General features: G+C 40.0%; 1 long non-coding RNA gene across 1 annotated transcript in view; it reads left to right on the top strand.

Annotated features, from left to right (window-relative positions):
- Window positions 1-6,799: 6,799 nt before the first annotated feature.
- LOC122683923 overlaps window positions 6,800-19,164 on the top strand; it is a 97,228-nt gene continuing 84,863 nt past the window's right edge. The window contains exon 1 of the long non-coding RNA XR_006337872.1: window positions 6,800-6,906. This is a non-coding gene — a long non-coding RNA (uncharacterized LOC122683923). The remainder of the gene's footprint in view (window positions 6,907-19,164) is intronic.

Consider the following 19,164-nt stretch of genomic DNA (forward strand, 5'->3'; position numbering starts at 1 on the left):
CTGCATTCCAAGACCCTCCTTGGTTTTATCTGCTCTTTCATCTTTGGGTCACCACATTACTCCCTCTCTTTATTTTTAGGGCCAATTCTTTGGCCCCTTTTGATCCCCTGCTCATGTCTAACTATCTACCTATTTTCCTTCTCAGGTATTTGGGAACCCAATCTCAGAGGAAAAGGGGCGATGATCACTCTGGCTTCTTCAGGCTGTACGGGGGCGTCGTGGGCTCTGGGTTCCCTTTGCCTGCTGTCAGGGTGCATTTACAGTGGGAGATGAGTGTCCATGGAATAAGGCGACTTGTTTCAGCATTGTCTAGGTGTTTGTTGGTCAGGGAATACTCTTGTCATACTACCACTTGGAGATTTGTTGTATTTTAGAAGAAACAACGGAGAAGGCAATGGCACCCCACTCCAGTACTCTTGCCTGGAAAATCCCAGGGATGGGAGAGCCTGGTGGGCTGCAGTCCATGGGGTCACACAGAGTTGGACACGACTGAAGTGACTTAGCAGCAGCAGAAGAAGAAGAAGAAACAAATTTAACAAGAAAGTTAAAGGTACGTGGCCCGAAGATTAATAGAAGTACAAAAAGCTGCTCAGGGGCTAGCCAGGAGAACCAGGACCAGACATTGGTTCGTGACAATAGTGTTTCTCTAGGTACGAGAAGAGGTGGGAAGTTGGGCTCATAAAATCTTTACCTGAAAGCATCTGACTATCTGAGGGCTGGTTCTTGTGGGTTTTCCCCAGAGCACAGAGTGCCTTATTTCTGATCTCCATCCTGAACTCCTTTCAGGGGATGTTGAAGGTCAGCAGCTTGCAGTGGTCATGAAGAAATCCTTGTAGAGGCAGCTGGCAAGTGCCAACTTCCAGTCAGCAGGGTCACTTCATAACCACATATGTGACCATGCGTCAGGGGCATTTCATGGCCATTGTGTCCCATGATGCTGGGAAGGCTCATTCCCAGGTTTAACAAAGACTCCACTGACAGGCCCCTCAGTGTGCTGTTACTGGACCAGGCCTTGTGAGTAGCAAAAGTCTCTGGACCATACCTGTCTTACTAGCCTCTTGGTCCAGGAAAATATTCCTTCTTGTTGCTTCTTTCCATATCTAGAGTTACATTATTACAACCATTGATCTCATATGGAACTGCATAATCAGCATTTTATCCCAGGCTCAGTCACATATTTGGTAATGCAAGAAGCTATCTTCTGAAGCAAGTGACATAGAAAATAATACAGCTAGCAGTTATTAGTAAGGTCACAAGTAAGGATTATAAGTTAAGAACTTTCATTAGGTAGAGTCCAGTATACCCCAGGCCATCTGACTTCGTTTGTTAAATAACTATAGCCTGGTGTTAATCTCCTGGTTGTACATCATGGAGCATCTGATCTCTATCTAAAGACTGGTTACTGAGATAAGCTTTAGAAACAAACTTAGAGTGTCCTTTTTAATAACTTAATTAAATCTTTTAGCAATATAACATAACAACAAGGAAATATCTCAGAAGTGAGTCTTAGTAGACATTAGACCTTAATTGACAAATCCTAGAATCTTAGTTTAACAATTAACAAAACTTAATATTCAGTGAAACATGATTTTTTCATTATGAGGGCATTAACCCTGTAGCCAGGGAAGGCTTTAACCCATCAAATAAAAATGAGGCTTGTCAGGGAGCCAGGAAAAGCTATGCGAACATCTTGGATTTCCCATAGCCCTGACTCTTTGATTTACAGCTATGGTTCACCCATTTTTAACTCCCCGATTTAGGAATAGACTGTTGCCATGTTTTAAGGACATCAGGATAGCAAAAGTCTAACCATGAGGGCTTATTTTTTGTAGAAGCAAAATGAACTTTGTCTACGTGTACCATAATCTTAAATAATGCTTCTTTACCAAAGTAACAAAAGATTTTAAAAACAAATATAAATCACTTAAAGACAAAGAAATTCATAATCTGTTGTCAAAAGCTTCACTCTAAGAAAGCTTTGTTCTCTTAACATAGTGAGTAGACTAAATTCCAATCTCTTACCAGTTTAGAAGATAACAAACAAAATTTGTTTATCACTTAATCTTAGAAAAGTCTTTTCCATAAATCTTGAAGTAGCAGTATTCTTGCAGAGGCATCAGAGTGAAACCATAGGAGGCATGTTTAAAATCTGATTAAGCTGCAACTGACAAAGTAACCTGGTCATTGCTGTGACTTGTAACACTTTAACATGGTAACTAGAATTATAACTGACAACATTTTATCAGGGCATATCAGATCTATATGAATTCCACATAATTTTAGGATATCTATATTAGTAACATTAACCATACAGTATAACCTGAGAAGATTTTATCACCCCTTCCACAGTACTTCCCATGTAATTTAATGTCCAATGAACCCAGGTAGTTTAATAGCTCTTTGGGATGTCTCAGGGGCCCCCTGAAGCATCCCAAAGTTAGCTAGAAGTCAAGTTATTTAGGAAGTTTTGTTGATAAATATCAAAAGGGTTTATAAAAGTCAGATAGAATCATACAGATCACTGTGAAACTATATATTCACTTAGCCGGAGTAACAAAGAAAATTTCAAAGGTAAACATAGAACTGATTACTTCAGAGGTAAAGAAACTCAAAATCCATTATCAAAGGCAGTTCAACATCTCAAGAAGTCTTGTATTTATGCACAGAACTCTTTCCTTGGGGTGCACTTTCCATCAAACCCTCTTATCACTTTCTGTACCCATTACTTTGTTCTCCCATCCTGAAACAGCCACCTGTAAGTCAGACCTACTTCCTTTTCCCTTCATAAAATATAATTTCATTCCTCATACCTTCTTTACTGAAAACACACATTGTACTTTTCTTAAGTAACCAAGAACTGACCTTTATATTAGGATTCTATACATTGGTGAACATAAATACCAGTGAAAATTTCTAAAAAAAATTCTAGAGAACATCTCAAGATGTCATCAAATATTATTCATTGGTAGTCCAAAATCTCTTTAGTTTCTGTGTAAGAGGAAGTTAGTGTTAAGTAGCGAATGGTTCAGAATCTTATTTTATTTGGAAATGACCTAACTATTCAATAAACTTCCGTCACTTATTTAAGCACTACCCTAGAAATTCAGGTTACCAAAATCTAGAGAATGTTTAGACAGACATTTCTAAAGTATAATTATTCTTAATAGAGTCTATCCAAAAGCTCACATCTCATTTACATTTTTTTTTGAAGTTTCTTCACTTGAGATACTTTCCTTGCTGACAAACTTGTAACAGATATAATAATATCTAACTTATAATAAACCGAGGCACAATGGAAATATTATGCTTAATGTTAATGACTCTTAGACATGTCTATATTAGATTAGGAAACAAACATTAATACTAGATATTTAATATTGACCATTTCGCAGTTCACGTGAATTTGATATTCATTTAGGTTAATTTCTCTTGTATTTAGAATTGTCTGATTTGTAAGAGCTTACTTTTTTAAGCCAATTAAATTAGAACTCATTTACAACTTCAGCAATATTAAAAAAAAAAACCCAAAAGACACACACTGAGACGTACATAAATCCAAACAGCCTTTTTGTTTTGACGTTCTAATTTGCCCAAAGCTGAGGTCTCAGGCAAAGTGGGCTGTGTATTTCAGGGACATGGAAAGGGTTAACTTCAAGCTTTCCCTTAGGCAGTCTTTTTAACAAGCTAGTTGTTTTTAATTGCTTATGCAAAAAGAACTGGTTTTGAAGCCTAGAGAGTTTTTAATCCTTCAGGCTTTTGAATATAGGAGAAAGACCGAGACCAAAGGGAACCTCAGAATCCTTTCCTAGCGATTCTGTGGATATGAAAGATTAAGTAGGGGTCGTCCAGGAAATCTGATGGAGAGAGACAGAGGGTGACAGGAGCTAGGGAGGCAACAGAGAGACACATGCAGCTTGAGCCCCTTGAGTCGGATTCTGACTGAGGGCCACGAAGAACTGAACATAAGGAAATTTTGAGCCCTATCCCTGCCTTTGGCAAGAGCTAGTGTGCCATTCAGAGGTCATTTTTCGGAGCCCCCAGTTTGTATCGTGGCCAGGCCTTTTGCAGGGTCAAAATGTTTCCGTTTCTGAGAATGTAGCCAAGGCGTGAGTCTGAGAGAGGCTCCTGAGATGTACCAGAACCGATCCTTAACCTATATGCCATAGAATGGGGGTGCTGAGAGTCACCGACTGGCCAAAAGGCGTCTCTTTTTGTCTGAGTCACGTCGTCTCCATGCAACTAAAGGCACAAAGATGGCCAACTGTCCCAACAGTTGCGTCCAACAGTGAGAGGTGACCTCTGGGAACCGTTTGGCTCACCACCCTAAGTGCTGTACTTTAAATCCTCACAGTACTCATATAAAGTAAAATCCATTATTAACTTCATCTTTTTCTAATCTTAGGCTTTGAAACTGAGGTTCAGAGAAATGAAGAAGCTTGTCCAAATTTGGGCAGCCAGTCTCTGGCCAAGGCTGAGCAGGGGTATGAGACTGAACGGTCTGTCTTCAGAATTCCCACTACCCTGCCTGCTACTGCCTATCACTGATGGACCAACAAAATATGGTCATTTAATTACATGCCTGCAAATTATAATTGTTTATATTTTGCTCCCAGATGTAGACCATATTGATATTTTCTGTTTCACTGAATTCCTAAGCAAATGAAAGTCAATAATTCCCTTAGTGTTGATCAGGTAGACTGGAGTGCCTTTTGGGGTCAGGACCTATGCATTTTAAAGCTGACCCTGCCACATACTTGATACGTGGCCTTGAGCAAGTCACTTAACTTTTCTTGTTTCTCATCTCCAACTTTTATCAGTGGGCATTTACATAGGATTTTGTTTCCATAGTAATACAAAATAATACTGACCTATTTCTCAGGAGTGAGTGTCATGGGGATTAACTAATTTACAGCTGTGAAGAGCTTTCAACATATGAACTGCTAGACAACAGCTAGATCGTAAAGAGAATTTAAAACACCATGAGCTTGTGGAGCGTGCCCATTTGATGCCCATCATTATATGTTTAACTATTAGCATTACTACTCATAATAAACTTTTATGAGGTACTTTAGGTGGTTGAAGTGTTTTTATGAGAGCTAATTAGTTGTTCCAACCAGTTCTAAGTGGTAGGTCAGTATTTTTATCATCCCTGTTTTGGAAATTACATTAAATTAGTGCATGCATCATTAAAAGAATCTTAAACTTCCAGATATTTAAAGGCATTCTGTGATCGGAGACAATTCTCACACAGCCATCACTCCCAACACAAAGCTCCAGTGTAGGACAATGGGCGTGGATTCTGCACGTGGTGCCAATATGTAATGTTGGCAAGTCTTCCTAATTTTAATTGTTTTGATGCTTGCATATTAAATGGGTGGTGATTCTTGTGCTGGGTTCTTTTGTGTATCACTCAGGGTGCATTTCAGAAAGTTGAACTCATTCTAGATAGTTTAAACAAATTTACTACAAGAAATTGGTTACATGTGTTTTAGATGAGTTATAAGAAGAAATAGAATTAGGTGCTGGGAGAACAATTAAAAAGAAGAGGTCATATCCAGAAACTAGTAACTTCAGGAATCAGTCCCATTTCCAAGGGCTGGGGGAAACAAAAGGGAGGAGGTCAGGTTTGTGGAGTCCTGGAGCATCAGTTGCTGCTGGGCTAGAATCAGAGAGAGAAGCCCCACTGTAGGAGCCAGACTTACAAAGGGAGATAGCCACCTCCAAAGATGCTGCCAGAGCACTAAAGAACAGCTTCTCCTCTGCGCCTACCTTCTGACCTTGCACCAGTGTTTCCTATCAGTAGCAATTAATAGGGGGAGGGGAGGGAGGCGCAGGAGGGCAGGGATATATATGTAATTATGACTGATTCACGTTGCTCTACAGCAGAAACCAACACAAAATTGTGAAGCAATTTTTCACCAATTAAAAAATAAAAGCTAAAAAAATAGGAAGTCTTGGGCAAGGGAGCCTGGGAAAAATAGTTGTAGATTTGTAACTTTAGCTTCACAGATTTAGATGGAGAAGGATGGATGCAGGGTTGAGAGAGAGGAGGTAACTAGCCTGTCTCATTAAATTCACTAAATTTTTTCTGGTGATCAAGGAGAATCAGAAGCTTACCTCAAGACCTTTATACCAGCAAGTTGTAGACCTGACTATTCAAGCTCAGGCTTGCCAACTCAAAGTGTAATGTATACTCCCAGGGCCACACCCCATCTCTCTTTTGGTGTGCTCACCTTCCCAATGGGGCTCAGTGTCAGGTGGTAAGAATGTTCATCTCTACCTGTCTTTAAGGGCAGAATGAGGATTAAATTAGATTACATACTTAAAAGCACTTGTTAGTCACCAATACAACCCACAAATGAAAGCCAGTATTGTTATTTGTAAATATTTTTTGCAGAAATATCTATAAACAGAAGTCCAAGATTAAAGTGAGATTTTATTACCAACCTTTTCAAGTCGAGCCTCAATAAAGTCCTCTTGCTACCCCACCCGCCCAACCCCACCCCCTGTTGTTTGAGCCAATAGAGCAAGGCCAGGTCTGGTTCAGAAACAGAAGGTTTTTTCCTTTGTGCAGAGGATGGAGAGGTGGGAGTTGCCACTCTGGAGCAAATGCTCTTCCCACAGGCCTGCGGTGAGGTGGGGCACAGCTGCTGTATGAGGATATCTTCAGTGTGTGGGAGAGGCGGCAGGGCTCGCCCCAGAGCTGGCGCAGCTGTGGCTACTCAGGCTCCAGATTGCAGGGCGGGAGAAGCGTCTGCACACGGCCCGCTGCCGCTTCCGCCATCTTGGATCTGGGCGTCCTGGTGGCTCACCAAGCTGAGGAGTTCTGAGGTGCTGGGTGTGAGGCCTCTGCATGTGACCCCGCTATGAGCAAGTGGAAGTAGTTGAAGCGCAAAGGATAAAGAGGTTAGACTTTACTACCAGATTCTACTTTTATTTTCTTTGAATTGCTAATGGGCTTTGCTCTTGACTGTTTCTCTTCACTTTAAAACATTAAGTTGGATCACCTTGTATCTGAACTGTGGCTGATAATTGAGTGTGTGTAGGGACTGTCTTTCAGTTGGTAGTTGCTTTTTTTGTTGGGTTCAAGTGGAGCTGAGGAATTACTTTTATTGGAGGTTTGAAATTTGCTTGTGGCTTTTAATTTATCCTGACAGGATTTAAAAAATGTTACCAGGTTTCAGTCATACAATAGTTATTTTCAAATGAGTATTGCTATTTTATTATTAATAATACCATTGCATAGAAAAGTTACTGATATATAACACATGTTCATTAAATAGTTGCTTAGAAACAATTAACAGATATCTAGACTTCTGATTTTCACCCTGTGAGTGGGCATGGTGGTGTATCTAAAGAAATATTCTTGACTGGGTAAACTGAGGCCAGTCATTTACCTCTCTGAACACAGTGTGAATTTGAGGATAATTGTGATAATGTCTGTTAAAGTGTTTGGTAAAATTTAAAGTGCTCTCCCAATATTAAGGATTACAGCCGAGTAATTTTACTGCCTCCTGGACTGTATAAAAATATGGCTTTGCAAACATTGAGAAATCCTTATGAGGAAACAAGACTGCTGCATCCTCTCATCTGTCATTCCCCAATGTCATGAACTGTACTTAGTGTTTATGCCCACCCTTCCCCATCGGAGACAATGAAATCACTCTTATGGCTGTTGTTTTCCCAAGTAACAGCCTTATCATTTGTATTGCTCTGAGGAAGGCTGTGTTGGAATCATTCATCCCAAACCCCTGTTTTTCATCAATCACTTTTTGGCTGCAGAACCCCATGGAGGAGACAATATCCAAATTGCTTTCAATCCAGTAACTCACCCCAGACAACAATAAAAAACAATGACAGCAAATTTAAACCCAAGCACTTGATGTTAAGTGACCCATGCACTGGAAGGTGAGCAGCCATTTGCTGGGATCCTTGTACCACCTTAGATCTGTTTCAGATGCTAGGCAATGGACTATGGTTGTCATATTTGAGAGTTTTTTTCTTTTCTTGGAAGTGATCCAACTACTTTCTCTGTGTAGTCTTGAGTCTGTGATCCTCTTTTTGTTTGAGCTGGGTTGGCAGGGACTCAAACTTTGTTATCTCTTTCTTCTCCTGTGACCTGAGTGTTGAGGCCACTCAGGGTCTGAGACATATTTTAAAATGAGGTCTAGGGCTAGTCTGCCTCCTTTTGGTCAGAGCCCAGATTAGTCTGGGTAGGAGAGTCCATTCTCCTGCCCAGACTCATATCCTGGTCAGCAGCTGATCTTGATACATTTTCTTCTGACTAGTGGTCCTAATATGGACTGGAAGAGGGTCCCACAGAACCACAAGATACCTGATTTTTTGGGCATCCCCTTTCATGTCAATGAGCAGTGCACAGGAATGCTGTATTATGCAACAGTGATTGAGTGTGCGTTTGTATTGATTAGAGGAAGGCGAAAAACAAGAATGGCCCCATTAAATTCCACCCTCAATAGTTGATGGATTGAGAGAGAGCTGTGGGAGAGATGGATTTGACTTCAACTTCTCAATACCAAAGTTACTTCAGAAACGATTTGTGGGTAAATAATACAAGTCTCCAAAATTAGTGTGCTTACTAAAAGGCAACTACACCCAAAGGAAGCATTTCTGTTTGAATTTAATTGATTTAAAATTAGCGTTCTCTTTCTCTTGATGGCTCCATTCTTGTTTACTGGGAAAACATTTGTAGCAAAACACATACTGTGTGTGTACCTGAGAATTGACATTCTCACTGGCAAATACTCTCCACCATGGAGCCTGGATACATATTTGCCTCAGAGACCTGAACCACTCTGAAGGAACTGTTCAAGTCTCCCAAGGAAACACTATCTTTGCTTGACAAGAATGATGCTGATGTTTAAAATCACCTTTCAGATCATTCCTAAGGATGTTCCTTGCCCTCTCAAGCTACTGAACTTGTGGACAATGGCAGAAAATATTCTGTTAGGAAAATGTTACTGTTAAGCTGTATTGTTGGTTCTCCCCCTTCTTTTCCAGATTGTTGGGGGGATGGAAACTAAGGGAAGACAGGATAATTGGTTGTCTAGTAAGGACTGTTTACTAGAAACAAATTTTTGTTTTCATAAACCCTCTGTTGCTTCTTCATATGAAAGAAGGAGAATATTCTTTAGGGAATTCATAGCATGCAAAGAATTCTAAGAAATGGGTGATGGATGTACATGAACATTTTAGATAAAGGTTGTAATTTACGTTTAGTTCTTTTTCTTCTAACAGTTTAAATACAAACGTGTGTATGTGTGTGTTTCCTTTTTACAAATGTGATGCTTGTTAATTGTGGAAAATAAGAGTACATAGAAGAAAATAAATGTCAGTCTTAATCTTACTACCCAGAGGTAATTTTTTAATGTTTCCTATACCTATAACCTGCAGTGTAATATGTTAATAAAAAAGGATATGAATTCTTATTCATAAGTTTATATTCTTTTATCATTTACATATCCTTATATCCTTTACATAATTTTAATTCACTTTCATTCTATTATATTAAATGTATTTCCACATTCCATGCTTTACATTATTATATTAATAGCTTTGTAAAATTTTATCATGTGATATGTTGTTCACTAGAGGAAGAAGTGGCAACCCCTCCAGTGTTCTTGCCTGGAGGATTCCCTGGATAGAGGAACCTGGTGGGCTACAGTCCATAGGGTCACAAAGAGTCAGACACAACTAACCATGCATGCATGTTGTTGTTGTTCAGTTGCTAAGTTGTGTCCAACTCTTTGTGACCCCATGGACTGTAGTCCGCCAGGCTCCTCTGTCCATGGGTTTCTCCAGGCAAGAATATTGGAGTGGATTGCCGTTTCCTCTTACAGGAGATCTTTCTGACCCAAGAACGAGCCTGAGTCTCCTGTATTGGCAGATGGAATCTTTACCACTGAACAACCAGGGAAGCCTCATCATATGCTATACCATTCACCTATTGTTAAATATTTAGAGTACTTTCCAATTTTTCTAAACTCTAATGTTTTGGTAAATATCCTGGAAGCTGAGCTTTGGTGTTTCTTTAAGATAAATGGCTAGAAATGGAATGTCTGAATTGATATGCAGAATTTTTAGACTTTTGATATGTATTGTTAAATTTCCATCCACAAGTGTTGGGCCAGTTTTATCACCAGAAGTCTAGGAGAGTGACTATTTCTTCAAATCTTTGCCAACATTAGGCATTTAAAAATATCTTTTCAATCCTATGGGAAATATATAGACCACTCAAAACTGATGCAACAGTAAGAGGAACACTAACAGAAATATAATTGATGTCTGTTATGGACTGAATTGTGGCCACTGCCTGCCTCAGTTTCATACTTTGAAGCTCTAAACCATGTGACCATGTTTGGAGATAGACTTTTAAGAAGGTAATTAAGGTTAAATGAGGTCATAAGGGTGGGGCCCTAGTCAGATAGGATGAGTGTTCTTTTATTCTGGGTAAGAGACACCAGCGAGTGCGCTATATACACAGAGAAAGGTCATGTGAGGACATAGTGAGAAGGTGGCCCTCTGTAAGCCAGGAAGAGAGGCCTCACCAGACACTAATTTTATGATGTTGTAGGAAAGAAAGTGGGGTGTGAGAGGGTGGACATATCCCAGGTCACATCTGAGCCCCTGAGATGGTCACCAAGTGTGGGTTCTTGGCTTTAACCAGAAAAGAATTCAAGAGCGAGCCACAGTAGAGTGAAAGAGGTTTATTCAGGGAGGAAACATACTCCATAGACAGAGTTTGGGCCGTCTCAGAAGGCAAGAGAGGAAGGAAAGGTCCCAGGGTTATGGGGCTGTCAGTTTTTATTCAGTTCAGTTCAGTTCAGTTGCTCAGTCGTGTCTGACTCTTTGTGACCCCATGAATCCAGCATGCCAGGCCTCCCTGTCCATCACCAACTCCCGGAATTTACTCAAACTCACGCCCATCGAGTCGGTGATGCCATCCAGCCATCTCATCCTCTGTTGTCCCCTTCTCCTCCTGCCCCCAATCCCTCCCAGCATCAGGGTCTTTTTGAAAGAGTCAACTCTTTGCATGAGGTGGCCAAAGTACTGGAGTTTCAGCTTCAGCATCAGTCCTTCCAATGAACACCCAGGACTGATCTCCTTTAGGATGGACTGGTTGAATCTCCTTGCAGTCCAAGGGACTCTCAAGAGTCTTCTCCAACACCACAGTTCAAAAGCATCAATTTTTCGGCGCTCAGCTTTCTTCACAGTCCAACTCTCACATCCATACACGACCACTGGAAAAACCATAGCCTTGACCAGACGGACCTTTGTTGGCAAAGTAATGTCTCTGCTTTTTAATATGCTATCTAGGTTGGTCATAACTTTCCTTCCAAGGAGTAAGCGTCTTTTAATTTCATGGCTGCAGTCACCATCCACAATGATTTGGAGCCCCCAAAAACAAAGTCTGACACTGTTTCCACTGTCTCCCCATCTATTTCCCATGAGATGCTGGGACCAGATGCCATGATCTTAGTTTTCTGAATGTTAAGCTTTAAGCCAACTTTTTCACTCTCCTCTTTCACTTTCATCAAGAGGCTTTTCAGTTCCTCTTCACTATCTGCCATAAGGGTGGTGTCATCTGCATATCTGAGGTTATTGATATTTCTCCCAACAATCTTGATTCCAGCTTGTGCTTCTTCCAGCCCAGCGTTTCTTATGATGTACTCTGCATAGAAGTTAAATAAGCAGGGTGACAATATACAGCCTTGGCGTACTCCTTTTCCTATTTGGAACCAGTCTGTTGTTCCATGTCCAGTTCTAACTGTTGCTTCCTGACCTGCATATAAGTTTCTCAAGAGGCAGGTCAGGTGGTCTGGTATTCCCATCTCTTTCAGAATTTTCCACAGTTTATTGTGATCCACACAGTCAAAGGCTTTGGTGTAGTCAATAAAGCAGAAATAGATGTTTTTCTGGAACTCTCTTGCTTTTTCGATGATCCAGCAGATGTTGGCAATTTGATCTCTGGTTCCTCTGCCTTTTCTAAATCCAGCTTGAACATTTGGAAGTTCACGGTTCACGTATTGCTGAAGCCTGGCTTGGAGAATTTTGAGCATTACTTTACTAGTGTGTGAGATGAGTACAATTGTGTTGTAGTTTGAGCATTCTTTGGGATTGCCTTTCTTAGGGATTGGAATGAAAACGGACCTTTTCCAGTCCTGTGGCCACTGCTGAGTTTTCCAAATTTGCTGGCATATTGAGTGCAGCACTTTCACAGCATCATCTTTCAGGATTTGAAATAGCTCAACTGGAATTCTATCACCTCCACTAGCTTTGTTCGTAGTGATGCTTCCTAAGGCCCACTTGACTTCACATTCCAGGATGTCTGGCTCTAGGTGAGTGATCACACCAATGTGATTATCTGGGTCGTGAAGATCTTTTTTGTACAGTTCTTCTGTGTTTTCTTGCCACCTCTTCTTAATATCTTCTGCTTCTGTTAGGTCCATACCATTTTTGTCCTTTATCAAACCCATCTTTGCCTGAAATGTTCCCTTGATATCTCTAAGTTTCTTGAAGAGATCTCTAGTCTTTCCCATTCTGTTGTTTTCTTCTATTTCTTTGCATTGATCAGTGAGGAAGGCTTTCTTATCTCTCCTTGCTATTCTTTGGAACTTTGCATTCAAATGGGTATATCTTTCCTTTTCTCCTTTGCTTTTCACTTCTCTTCTTTTCACAGCTATTTGTAAGGCCTCCTCAGACAACCATTTTGCCTTTTTGCATTTCTTTTCCATGGGGATGGTCTTGATCCCTGTCTCCTGTACAATGTCACGAACCTCCATCCATAGTTCATCAGGTTTTCTGTCTATCAGATCTAGTCCCTTAAATCTATTTCTCACTTCCACTGTATAGTCATAAGGGATTTGATTTAGGTCATACCTGAATGGTCTAGTGGTTTTCCCTACTTTCTTCAGTTTAAGTCTGAATTTGGCAATAAGGAGTTCATGATCTGAGCCACAGTCAGCTGCTGGTCTTGTTTTTGCTGACTGTATAGAGCTTCTCTGTCTTTGGCTGCAAAGAATATAATCAATCTGATTTCGGTGTTGACCATCTGGTGATGTCCATGTGTAGAGTCTTCTCTTCTGTTGTTGGAAGAGGGTGTTTACTATGACCAGTGCTTCTCTTGGCAAAACTCTATTAGCCTTTGCCTTGCTTCATTCCATACTCCAAGGCCAAATTTGCCTGTTACTCTAGGTGTTTCTTTTTTTTTTTTTTAAATAAAAAGTTTTATTGGAGAAAAATAGAACCACCACGTACACAGGGAGAAGAGCACAAAAATTCAACTGATACAGAACTGAAAGTCACAACTACTCGATGTTGTTTGTGATTACTTTTCAATTTCTTAAATGGCTTCCCTCAGTTTTTTAAATAGCCTTGCCAATTTTCAGCTGAAATAGAATCAAGTTTTCAAAAAATTAAGAGCCTCAGCAAAGGGACAGCTTTTAAGATAACAAAGGTGACACCAAGAGTCTCCTAATAGGACCAATTCTACCGAAAAATCCCTGAAGCACATAACTACTCAGTCTGGTAGAACAGTAGCTCAGAGACCATCAGGGATTAGTTAGAACACTGACTCAGACGGTCCAGTATGCAGAGAGGGCAAACAAAAAAGCTGCATTTCCCTGTCAGATGAGTTCACGTAAGAAAACCAAGGAGGTGCTAAGAAAATATAGGCAATGGCTGCTCAAAATAATTAAGAAGGCATTCTAAATACCACATATTATTAGACAACAGTGTGTAAAGTGATGCAATTAGAAAACAGGCAACTTAAAAAAAATATGGTCACAGGTCTTGGAGAACTCAAGAAAACAATCAATAGCAAACACAAGAGCTGAAAGTCTCAGCTGAGGGTTGAAAGTGAAAGTGAAAGTGAAGTCGCTCAGTCATATCCGACTCTTTGTGACCCCGTGGACTGTAGCCCACCAGGCTCCTCCGTCCATGGGATTCTCCAGGCAAAAATACTGGAGTGGGTTGCCATTTCCTTCTCCAGGACTCCAGGTGTTTCTTGACTTCCTACTTTTGCATTCCAGTCCCCTATAATGAAAAGGACATCTTTTTTGGGTGTTAGTTCTAAAAGGGGTGGGTAATTTCATAGGCTAATGAGTGGGAGGAGTAGTCCCGTACTTTGGGGAAGGGGTGGGGATTTCCAGGAATTGGGCCACCATCCACCTCTTGACCTTTTGTGGTCATCCTTGGAACCATCATGGTACCTGGGGAATATCATTTAGCCTGCTGATGTGTTACAGTGTGCGTATTTTGAGGCTTAAGGTCAAGTGGAAGGTGAGCCCATCACCTTGCATCTAGTTGGGTCTAATCAGTTTATGTGTGTCCTTGGGCTATGTCATTCTTGTAAAGGTTGTGCCTTGCCCCCTTCCTATCTCATTGAGCACCTTGATCTTTGACTTCCAGTCTCCAGAACTGTGAAAGAATAAGTTTTTGTTTTTTAAACCACCCGGCCTGAAAATCTTGTTGTGGCAGCCTGAGTTATACACTACCCTTGTAGATTCTTGGCAAAGCTCAGGCATTTGGCATGGCCAGAGGCCACTAAAAGATGTTTAAAAAGCACAGAAACAACACAGTGGAAACACTGACTTGAGAACATTGAGATAATGTAAATGGAAGTGGAACTCTGAGCTAGTGATACTACTGTTAATGTGGTTACAGAAAGGAGTGCCTCCTGCCCCAATCTGAAAACCATGCAGGTACCTCGTTTTGCAGGCATATCTTAGAGATATTGTGGGTTTGGACCACAGCAACCTAGGGAATATTGCAATAAAGTGAGTCACACAGCTTTTTTGATTTCCCAGTGCATGTAAAAATTATGTTTACACTATACCATAGTCTATTGTCTATGCAATAGCATTACCTAAAAAAAATGTACATACCTTAATTAAAAATACTTTTATTGCTAAAAAAAATGTTGAATCAGTAGTAACATTAAACATTATTGATCATGGATCACAATAACAAATATAAAAAAATGAAAAAATTTGAATTACTGCAAAATCACCAAAATGTGACACAAAGACACAAAGTAAGCAAATACTATTGGAAAAATAGCACTGACCGACTTGTTCAACACAAGCTTGCTACAAACCTTCAATTTGTAAAAAGCTTAGTATCTGCAAAGCAAAGTAAAGCAAAATTCAATAAAACAAGGTATACCCATATTTATTTATTTTTTAAATAGAATTGAAAGGTCTCCTGCCTGTAGAGCAGCAGAGTTGAGAGCTTTTCCTTTTATTTTTTCCTGTTATTCTGGCTATCCTTGCCTAAGAAAAATCTGTATATAACCTAATATAATATCCATGTTTTACTGATATATATGTCAAACATATATAAACTAGTTGGTGTTTTAGACACATATTTCATAGAAGAACTGATTGTAACCCACTCCGTGACCTTGTTTTCCTCAACTGTAATTTAAGAAGATTGGGAAATATCAGTGAGTTTTAAATTTGTGCTTTGAATAATACCTAAATGCGTGATTCTCCCTGGGACAGTATCAGTTGGACTGTGGGGCTGGAGTTGGTTGGGGTATAAATGTAGCTGAGATCTGGTACCCTGTTCTTCCTTGCTTTAAAAGAACAGCTCTGCTGTTTATTTGTTACGTATGATTTTATTTGGAGAAAAGGTCTGTTATGGACAGGCGTCCCTGGTGGCTCAGATGGTAAAGAATGCAATGCTGGAGACCGAGGTTTGCTCCCTGGGTTGGGAAGATCCTCTGGAGAAGGGAATGGCTACCCACTCCAGTATTCTTGCCTAGAGAATTTCATGCACAGGGAAGCCTGGTGGGCTACAGTCCATAGGGTCGCAAAAAGTCAGACACAACTGAACGACTAACACTTTTTTCAATTCTATGTTATGGACTGAAATTTGTTTCTCCCTAAAATTCATATGTCGAAATCCTCACTTTCAAAGTGATGGTTTTTGGAGGTGGGGCCTTTGGGAGGCACATAGGTAATGAAGATAAAGCACTCGTGAATGAGATTATTTGTGCCTTTAAAAAGGGGACCCCAGAGAGCTCTCCTGCTCTTTTCTACCATGTGAGGATACAATGAAAAGATTGGCATCTGCAACCCAGAACTTGACCATGTTGATGCCCTGATCTTGGACTTCCAGTCTCTAGAACTGTGAGAAATCAATGTCTGTTGTTTATGAGTCACTCAGTCTGTGGTACTTTGTTATAACAGCTTGCAATAATTAAGTTCTTTTATCTTAAAGGACTTAAAAATCTTAGAACAGGCTGATATTAAGTTTCCTTCCAATTGTGATTCTGTGATCTCTAAAATTTATTACTTGTGTAAGACTTTACATAGTTTATAACACTCTTAAACATACATATTCTTATCTAGTCTATTCACTATTTATTCACTCCTTGAAGTAGTGTGGAGGTATACCATCACTCTGATATCATATACTTGGTAACATTAAGTGACTTCTCAAGGTCTTACAACTAGATAGAACTAGAATTTAAACTCAGATCTTCTGACTCTGAACTTCATCATTTCCCCACTACTCCTGTGAGAAGGAGCTATGAGTTACGTTCTTAGAAGCTATAAGGAAAATAAGGAATAGAATAATCCTAATATTTAAAAGTCCAATTAAAAAGTATAGTACGATACATGTGTTTTTATTTTTCAAAAGATGGTTCTTTAAGATTGTTTTTCCACGTATTCATCATGGTTTGTAATCTTAGTAAGAGTTATGTCTTTTTGGACGTAGGGTCTACAGTGGTCATGACTGTGAATCTAGTGAGTTTGGATAGAAGGCCATCATTCTGAGAACTGCAGATGTGGACCTGGGCAGACGTGAACTGGGAGTTTGGTACTGATGTATGTGCACTGATAGAGGTAAAGCAGATAGTTAGTGGGAACTGCTGTGTAGCACAGGGAGCTTAGCTTGGTGCTCTGTGGTGACCTAGATGGATGGGATGGGGGGCAGTGGGAGGGAGGGGATATGTGTATACTTACAGCTCATTCACTTTGTTGTGCAGCAGAAACTAACAACATTGTAAAGCAACTCTATCTCCAATAAAAATGAAAAAATAAAGAATTCTATTAATCAGCATACTCTAATTACAAATAAGGATTCCAAGGGAAAAGTTTTCCTGAGTTTTGAATTTGCAAACTTACATTTAGGAACTGGCAAACATGATCTCTTCCCCAAATGCTTAAGACCTCTCTTTGTCAGTCTTTCTATCTTCTTCATATCCAATAACAAATTATGCTTTCCTCCCTTCAGTTCCATCAACTTTTATTTCATGAAGTATAAATTTTGCATAGTGTCAAAGGATCTACTTTATTATACTCACTTAAGCAGACTGTTTTCCAATTTCCACCTACACCCACATGAATTGTCTAGAAGAGCCTTCATTGTCCTTCACCAGAGTCCTTCAATTTGGATATCAGTCTGTTTACTGCTCAAAAATAGCTATCTTTGAACTAAATCCTCAGGTTGTACTGCTTGCTAGCTGACAGTGACTCTTATGTGCTGCTTACCTATTTTTGGAATAAGATCCTTGTACTTCAGGGCCCCTCATAACACTTTGCTGCAGGAGAGACTGCTATTCTTTCATTTACTTTCTGTTGAGCCATATGAAGGCCCATTGAACACAGAGAAGTCCCTGTCTCTGACTGTGCCCCTTTCTGTCCTCATCTCTGCCTTTCTGTCTCTTTTGCTCTCTCTCTCACCTCTTCAACACTTGCATTCCCAATCCTGGCTGCAGGGAGCTTGAAGAAGAAACCAGAATTCAGCTCTGATTTGTCATTTCTCTGGAACACTTGGTAGGCAGCATGGTATGTGTCCCAGAGATGGATGTACATTTTCCCTCTCCTGAATTTGGAATAATCAAAGGAGGCATTCCTCCATTCAGCTGAGAGAGCAAAAGCCTGGAGCCAAATATATCTTCTGATTTTATGGATGCACAAACCCGCAAAAGCTTAATGGAAAGGAACTTGGAAGGAGAGGAAGATGGTCAAATTGCTTTAGGTTCCCTGCTTGATTACTTTTAGGTACTAGGTACATGTGTCAATTTGTGTGAGTGATTTAATGGTTTCCCTTTATGACACTGTTAATCATTATAATTATAGTAACTTACATCTGTGTAGTGCTTTACGGTTTTCAAAGCATTTTTATATCCATTATCTAATCAGGTCTCACAACAAACTGGGGAAGATAACATTTGTCAAAGGAATGGTGTTTTTGCTGGGAAAGTCATTGTCCTTGAGCATGCATCTTCAAGAAGGGATGCAGGAAGAATGTTGGGGGAGATAGGAAATACTGAGCCCGGGAAAGTCAGCTTAATCCAGAGGGGCTGGGCAGATTATCACCCTGAGCCTGGGAGTAACAAGCCTTAAATCAATTTGATAAAGCATCACTTTAGTCCCCTTGAATCACTTTGCTGAACAAAAGGTTACATCCTACACACCAACCTTGGATTTGCACATTTCTGACTCAGTGAGTATCAGTGGGAGCTTCATTGTCTTACCCACTGACATCAATCTTCACCTAGTTCTTGTTATTAAGTACATGATTTCCTTAGCAACTGCTGCAGCTCTAGAAGACTTTAACTCTCCAAAAACTTACAGCTTTGTTCCTCCAGATAAGGCTAATGGTGACTGGAACAACTCCCATGTTTTTCTTTCTTGTAGGCAGCTGTAATGTAGTTCCAAGACTCTACGTAACCTATAGTTATAAGCAATGGAACACCAAAACTCTCCTAATTCCTCTCTCTCCTATGTGAACATCTCCTGCTTATCCAACTCTGTAACACAGACAGGTAACTACTAGCAGTTCTTATAGATGAGAAAACTGTGTTAGGAAGTTCCATCATTAGTTCACATATAATTTGGTGGAGCCAGGAGTGGTACTAAGATCATGTAGCTCCCAAGTCAGTTTTTCTTCCACTGTATAGTAGAATAATATACTATTACTATACAGTATAGTAGAATACTATACAGTGCCCCTTCCTCCCTTTATCCTTTTCAAAAGCTTTCAGAAACAGGCAAAAATGCCAAATTTTTTTTCTCAAAAAAATTGCTTATTAGCCATTTTATAAAACCACTTCCGCTTGAAGGCCCTAAAGAGTCAAAGTGAAAACATGTTTATCATTAGATTTTCTTTCCAGTCCATCATCCTCTTCTC

The sequence above is a fragment of the Cervus elaphus genome, chromosome 25 (genome assembly GCF_910594005.1).
Source record: "Cervus elaphus chromosome 25, mCerEla1.1, whole genome shotgun sequence".
NCBI lineage: Eukaryota > Metazoa > Chordata > Mammalia > Artiodactyla > Cervidae > Cervus > Cervus elaphus.